Consider the following 8,387-nt stretch of genomic DNA (forward strand, 5'->3'; position numbering starts at 1 on the left):
ATCAGGTTCCCAGTCTCTCCACAACCTCGCCAGCATTTGTTGCTTGCTGTTCTGTTAAGTGTAGTTAGATTCTAAAGGTCACTACTTCAAGTGAAAATCAACATTAAATAAAAATGGAGGATGACTACATCAGATCATAAAACAGAGGATACATCATATACTATTGAAGTCCATTATCACATAACTGTTAAAACTCTGAGAATCATAAACCAAATAACATGAAAAATAACCCTAACCATCAGAGTCAGCCTTACTCTCACCTCACATCTTGGCATTTATCACTTCCAGAGGTACATCTCTAATGCACAGCATAGTTGGATAATAGATTTTTTACTTCTGTCACAAATGGAAAATGTTGGATAACAAAATAGTGAGGAGTGGGTGTGATGATTCCCTTCTCATGGGGCTGATGTGAAGATTAAATAAATCGTTTAGAACAGTGCCAGTATAAATGCCTCCTCTCTCTTTCTTCCCTCCTCTTTCTCCTCCTCCTGTCTCTCTTCTCTCCTCTCTTTCCCCTCTGCTTTTCCCTCCCCCCACTTCACTTTGCTTCTCTCTTGTCCCTGTTCCCCCTCTCTCTCTTCCCCACCCCTTTCTCTCATTGCCAATGAGTTTGTCCCTACTCCTAGCTAATCCTCCAGTGAGTTTCCAAAGCTGTAAATCACACTGGAGAAGATTGCCAATCATTTTTCCCGTGGAGCCACTAGTGGATTCGAACAGCCAGAGAGTAACTCCCTATGGACTACATCACCAGGATCTCCACAAACCAAAGTTAAAATATACTACCACTATTGTTATTATTGAATATTGTGCTGCAGCCTCCTGGGGAAGTTGCATTTCAGCAGTGGGTGAAGTAATCTGCCTGCTCTAGAGAAGCCCTGGAATCCTGGATAAAACTTGGACCCTCTGACTATATTAGTTCATAAGGGGAGAAATTAGGCCACATTGATGTGTCCACACCCTGCCGTTGTCCTGAGTTCAGATACCATCTGAGGCTGTCACGATTTGGATTTAGAAGCTGAAATCTGATCAACCACTAGAGGGAAACAGAACCAAATACAATGGGATCGCCCCACATTCCAGTCACACTGAACCGCCCACAGAGAACATTCCAGTGCTGGGTGTACACTTCGCTGTTCCTTCCTGGGGCTTTGCGAAAAGCCAAGGGACATGCAGACTATGTACGTAATACTGGGCTCACTGCCCTGTGAGGGATGTGCCTCTGTGGCTCCTCAGGAAACCTTGCAATGAGTTCTCTTCCTAGGCAGAAGGCGAGTCACTCAGCAGTCCTGGGCCAGGAGCCACTCAGAGCCTTCAGGAGGTCCACTCAGCCTTCAGGAGGTCCACACACGGCCTTCCTGGTCCTTGAACTTGGCTTTCACTTGTCAGGATATTAGCCCACTCCCTCCTAGAAAGATCATCCTTGTTCTTTTCTCCAGGACTATGGGACTCTTCCTAGGGACCCCATTCTTATGTAGAAGCCCACTAGAGAGCAGACAAAGGAATGTTCTGTGAAAATAAGTAGTCCTGGCATGGTGCGAATGGTTAAATCCTCGACTCAACTGCTAGCTGAAAGATCAGTCCTTCAAACCTACACAGAGACCGAGGCCTTGGAGGTAGGTCTGGCAAGCTGCTTCTGCAAACCACAGCCTGGAATCCTGTGGACGAGTTCTACTCTGCATACACATGATTGTAATGATTTAGAACAGATTCAGTGACAACCACTAACCCTGAGATGTAATGGCAACAGCAATGGCTTTGTCACTACCCCATGAGAGCGACATTGGGAGGAGGGATGGGATGTCAGAGATGAACACCTGTGGAAGAGAAGGAGCCCTGTAGAGGAAGATCTGATTCTAGCCCCACTGAACCGCTGGGATTCAAAGGCATTCAACTCAGTGAATCTCTGCCATGATCTCAATGAAAGTCATTTCAACTCAATGAATCTGCATTCTAAGGCACACAAAAGAGGCTACGGATTTCCTTCATCTTCTCGGACTTCTGGTAAACATCAAACGAAAACAATACATGGGAGTTAGCCTTGTGTTGCAGGGCAGGTTATACAGTCCCAAGATCACAAATATAGGGCATAATATTGCCAGGAAAATTCCGTGGAAAACGGTAGACTGAAGCTGATAGGGAAAGAATAAAGTTAAGAAATGACAGGATAAAATGGACATTCAACTTCCTTGCCTGAAGACTCACAAGGTGGTGGTTTTCCTGCTCCACTGTGACCAAGGAATGCAGTGATCTGGTTCTCGTAGAAAATAATGCGAAGACGGTCCACAGCCGGCCTGCCAGAGGGCTCGAAACCCCCCCTCCCCTCCAGGAACCAACCCAGAAAGCTCACATTCAAAGAAGGTGGCTTGAAAGAAGAAAAGGGACAGGATATAAATATAAAGTTGACCTCTCAGTGGGCTTCTGAAGGTCTGTCAACTGCACAGGAGAAGAATGCCCATCTTTCTCCTCAGAGCTGCTGGGGGATTAGAACCACCAAAGAGGTGCCACTTGGGGTTAGCAGTACAACCCCCTAAGGACTACACTACCAGGGCTCCATTCTGGGCATGTAAAAAAGCATCCCATTGCTCTTCTGTCCCCCTGACCTGTCCTGTGACTGAGGTGAGACTAGAATTGACACTCCTGAGTTCGGCATTGGAGTTCCACTCTGAAAGCAGGGCCTTTCCAGTGGCTCTGTTGGCTACAAACCAGCCTTATGAGTTGCTGCGGGTCATCAGCCTCAGTGGCAGGAAACAGCCCCGAGGTGGAGAAGACATGAAGGACAGAAACCACGTAAAGCCCAGAGACCACACTGCCCTCCAGAACCAGGGTGAGGATGGTAACAGCATTTTCACTTCTGAGGACACGTGCCACACCCTTAGAGAACGGGAACCTCTGGGGGAAGTCTAGGACCGATGTGAGAGGAAAGGTAAGAATGAATGCCAAAGGCAGGAGAAACCCTTATGGACCGGGTCATCAACTTGGGAAAGATTGTATGACCTCCACAGCCAGGAAAGGTTGTTGATGGCTCGAGTGAACGGGTGTCCTGATTTGTAAACTCCAGTGAAGGGCGGTCGGCTCCCCTCACGTTCACTTAGCCTGTGCGCTGAGTCGAGCCTCTGCATTTATTTTTGTCTTTCCTTATAGCTCATATCCGCTTTTAAGCCCAGTGACCCATGTTATTGTTCTCTCTAAATCCTCGGAAGTCAGCAAATTTGTGCAACTCGCTTGGGATTTACTTAAGAAGGGCACAGGCACACCACATACTTGGGGTCTGCTTTCTCCAGGAAATATGCGCTCATGTCTGGGTTGGGCCATTCATTCTGCGTATGAGCAGCTGGACCCTGGAGAGGACACCAGGTTTAACACTGGTCGGTTTCCTGGGTTTCTTTTCACCCCAGTCATGAGGTGACTTGGTCTGAAAGACCCGATGCATCTTTCAGACCCTCCTCTGTGCCTCTGTTCTGTGTTGTTTGGGGCTTTTACCATGTGTCCCTCCGGGGTGTTCTGGATCCTCCATTTCCTCTGTCAGGGGCTCCGTCTTTTCCAGGGCCCTTTCCTCCCTGGTTGAACAACCTGCATCAACCAAAAGTCAGCGTTATTCCCCAGTAGGAGCTGAGAATCAGAAAAGACAGGAAAGGGGAGAAGCAGGGAGAACAAATGAGCTTCCTAAGATAACAGGAAAGCACAGTTCTCTCAGAAATCCAATTCAATGTTCCAAAAAGCAGTCCCTACACCCCAGCCTCAGATGTGCTGCTGGCCTGTGAAGCACTGAGCCTGCTGGTCAGGCCTCCTGCCAGCTGGAGGCACAATCCTCCCCAAGTCCCACTGGACTGTGAAGACCTAGAATTTCTCCTCATGCTGTTGATATGCTGGGGGTGGGTGTGGGGCACAGCGTCAGAAGTGAGGAGTGGGTAGAGGGAGGGGTGGGAAAAGGAAATGGGAAAGATTCAGTGTGAAAAACAATGTATACAAACTTTCTAAGTAAACCAGTATAAAATAAAAATTTTATTTAAAAAGAAAGAAGTGAGGAGTTAAAGTAAAGAGAGAGAAATCTGGATTGTATTTTATTTAGTTTGAATCTTTAGCACAGCACCAACACTTTTTATTCTGATCCAGAACTTTTCAAGTCATGGTGAGCCTTTAGTAAAAGTGATATGAGTGATGGGAACCTAGTTTAAATTACAGCTTGAGGAATGGTTTACCTGGGAAATCCACCTACAGGGGCATTCAAAGATCTTGGTTTGATTTTTAACCCCAGAGTTGAGCTGGTCGAGGGTGGGGGTGTGGGGTGTGGGGGGAGGGGGGAATCCATTGCTATAGAATTTATTCTGAGTCATGGCAACTCCATGTATGTAAGAGGAGAAATGAGCCTCTATGGGCTGAATTCTCAAAGTTGGTTTTAGAAAGTAGTTAACCAGGCCTTTCAGCTGAGGGATTTCTGGGTTGGTTTCAGATTTCCAACCTCATGTAACTGATTAATAGGCTCAGCTGTTAATCAAAGAGCTGGAGATGTGAATCCCCCAAGAGGCACCTAAGGGAAAAGACCTGGCAATCTGTTTCCAAAAACTCAGCTATGGAAAACTCTATAGAACATTATAGGACTTTATAAAGAAGATGGCAAGACAAACTTCAGATTGGTAGAAAATGTCAGGAGCCATTTACTAGATAACACAGGATTACTACATGACTCAGAAATTTCAATCCTAGGTAATACTACTAACAAGAGAATAGAAACACAAACAGAAATGTCAACACCAGTGTTCATTGAAGCACTTTACACTACAGTTAAAAGGTGGAAATAATAAAAATGTCCACCAACAGATGTATTAAAAAACATATTCACTGTCATTCAGTCAGAACCGACCAGTGAGCTTCCAAGACAGCACAGGAAGAAGCTGTCTTTCTCAGGCAAAGCTGTCATTGGGATCAAACCAAACAGAGGTGCAGTATGTGGGATAGCTATGCAAATATCTGCTGATGATGCCAGGAGAGCTTCCTTCAAAAGATAAATAGAAAAGCAAAATGGGCTTTGTCTATACATACAATGAAAAACCATACAGTTATAAAGAAAAATTAAGTTCTACAATATGGATGAACCTTGGAAACATGCTGAGGAAAATAAGAAAATAACAAAAGAATAAATATGATATCGCTTGTGTGAAATAAACATATTCATAGAAACTAAAGATATTAATGATTCCAGAGGCCAAGAAAGGGAAGAGGGATCTTCTGTTTGGCACTGAGTTTATGTTGGTTGTGATTGTAGATGAAGAGGGGATGACAGTGGCACCACATGAAAACACCTTCACGACCACATGAAAGTTGTTGGGTTGGCAGATGTTTTCGTATGTGTATTTTTTTCTATAAGAAAAAAGGTTACATTGCACAGTTCTTCTTTGACATACATAGGTCAACAACTCAAGGGGCAACTGGTTTGGTTAAGTTTCCAAACCAAATCCAAACCCGATGCCACTGAGTTGATTCTGATTCAGAGCGACCTTATAGCACTGGGTAGAGCCGTCCCATAGGATTTGCAATGCTGCAACATTTACAGAAGCAGAGGGTCACTCCTTTCTTCTGAACCTGGTAGCTGGTGAGTTCAAACAACGAACATTCAGTTAGCATCCAGTTGTGTAACCACCCTGTTCCTGGTTGAGGGACAGGCCTGGACAAATTGCAAAGTGTAAACACACATGCACAGACATAGACACACAGAGGTGTAGCGTATAAAGTTGGCCTTTGGGTTAAAAGGACATAAGCATTAGGACATCCTGGAAGGGGAAGCAAAGTTGCAGAGTATGAGCCAAACAGGAGAGCAAGGACGGGAGGACACCGCTGCTGCAAGGTGTCTGAAGTCACTGGGTTGCATGGGAATGGGTGAGGGTTTTGGTGGCTTTGTTTGTTTGTAGTGTAGTAGCGAACCGAGGTGTCTCTCTGCCCAATCCTCCCTGGAGCTTTGGAATTTATGCCATGGAGCAGCAAGCAAGGCGGTCTGGTGGTCAGGGATGCCTCCACAGGCTACTTCACAAAGATTTTAAAACCTCTTGTCCACATTCCTTTGATCATTTTAATAGAGAAAACACTCTACTAATGTGTAATAAAATAACAGGACAAATATCTTTCTAAGCAGTTTAGTCAATGGAATTGAGTCCCTTGCCAGGTATTCTGTGTCCCAGTTCCAGATTGTGCCCAAGTCTCTGGGGGCATCTCCAGTCTCCTGTTTCTTCAGTTGTGAAAGGAGGGGGTGTCTCTACCCCAGCAGGGAGCACAGAGACCTTGTGCTTCCAGTTTTAGAATTTTAGGGACACAGCTCTGTCTAACCTTTGAAAAAATATTTTAGCTTTTATTATATAAAAATATATATGTGGTTCATCTTTTGAAAGATGGCATCTGTCCTTAAGATTTTGTGGTTTCGTTTTTTAGAGGTAGAATATCAGCTGGGACTGTAGAGAAAGAAAATGGCAAAGGTCCTAGCATTTGCTGACATCAGAAAAACAGACGTCTGTGTTGAATATCCCCACCTGTGTTGAGGTTCTAAATTTATAATAATGGAAATGTAAAAGTATATAGGCAGAGAAGACAGACCAACATAACAGAAAAATATCAAATGTCAAAGTTCTATTTGTTTGAAACACACACACACACACACACACACACACACACACACGAAAAGGGGGAGAAGCGCCTTTTACATGCCCTGATCTAATTCCCTAGACAAAACAAACTTCTATCATGGTATTTAAAGGAGGACAAATCCTGGCCCAGGCCCAGTACTACAGAGTAAAGAACAGGTAGGTAAGGAAAAAAACCAGACACGAATATTCTTCGCTTCCAGAACCTGCTCCAGAGAAGACCCCAGATTCTCTGAAATTTCTCTGCATTCTTTTCATACTTCTGACAAAAACAGGTCTGTGTTTTCCCCTTCTAGGATTCTTCTCAGGCCTCTGACTCAGTCACGAGGAAAGATTCACTTTTGTTAGCTGCTAGTGAGTTGGTCCCCAACCCTTGAAGATTTCATGTGAAGTTGTGGGCTGAGCCTTTGTCATCTTAGAGCTTCATTGACTGACTTTCAAAAGCAGCTCACCAGCTCTCTCATCTTAGTTTGTCTCAGTAACATGCAAGCCTCCACTGATAAGTGAGTAAGCTGCATCTAATATCTATCCCCGGCTAGCCATTCAGCCCACATACCCAAGAAAGATCAACTTTAGGAGAGCCTGAGCACTTTTGCTTTGAAGATCAATCTCTGGATTAACAATCACTTTGGGAGAATTAATACTTTCAAGTAAGAGAAAAGAACAACAAAAAGCAGATATCAGAAGACGAATGCAAACATTCATTCATGATTCTCCTACCTTAATTGGAGAAGTCACAAAAGTCACTTATACTTTGTAATAATTTGTCTTTAATTTGATACACTAAGAATAAGCTATACCAGATTCAGGGTTTGCCAGTGCTCAGGTCCTCGCCCCAGTCCATGGTTTCTCAGGAAATATGAAGAATGGACTCCTAGCAGCTGTGATATTTCACTATGGTGACAGAGTCTCCAAGTGCTTTTTGACTCCCCAGAAATCATACCTATGACATAAAGGGCCACTACTTCTAAGATAGGTTTCATTGGTAAAATCTGCTGCCAAAGACCTCTCCTAAGTGCTAGAGAACAATGATGTCAGTTTAAAGACTAAGGTGCACCAGATCAAGCCAGGTCTTTTCTTTGGGCTGGCAGCACATCTCCTCACCACTCAGCCCTGAGAGCTCCTTTGGGCTTTCAATTGCTTCCTATGCATCTGAACGTTTGAATCAGGATGATAGAAGAATCAATGCCTTTTAGTAGTGTGGTTGGTGAAGAACAGTGGATATATCATGGACCATCAAAAGAACAAACGATTCTGTCTAGGAGGAAGTGTGACCAGGTGCTTCTTAGAGGCAAAGATACTGAAATTGTGTCTCGTACACTTTGCGGATGTTGTCAGGAGGGTCCAGTCCTTGGCAAAAAGACATCATGCTCAGAAAGGTAGTGGATCAACCAAAGAGAGAAAGATCCTCAACAAGACGGATTGATAAAGTGACTAAAACAGTGGACTCTAAGTGTATTTGAGATGGTGAGGCCTGCACAGGGAGCAAGGTTCAGATCTGTTGTTCACAAGGTCACTATGAGTGGAAGTCAACTCAATGACTTCTAACAACAACTTCTACAACCCGCACATAACCCACCTGTGCCTGGAAGAGGGAGTTTCAAACATTCAAAGATTTGGTTTTGGTTTTAAATAATTCACTTTTCCTGCCAAGCTAGTAGAATTCACACATAAGAAAGTAACGAGGTTGTGGTGTTCCGTAAACTCCTAAAATCAGGGAAATAGAGAAAAAAACTTAAATAATCTTATAATTCA

Source organism: Elephantulus edwardii, unplaced genomic scaffold, assembly GCF_000299155.1.
Source record: "Elephantulus edwardii isolate Elephantulus edwardi_28Jun2011 unplaced genomic scaffold, EleEdw1.0 scaffold00020, whole genome shotgun sequence".
In the NCBI taxonomy this organism is placed as follows: Eukaryota; Metazoa; Chordata; class Mammalia; order Macroscelidea; family Macroscelididae; genus Elephantulus; species Elephantulus edwardii.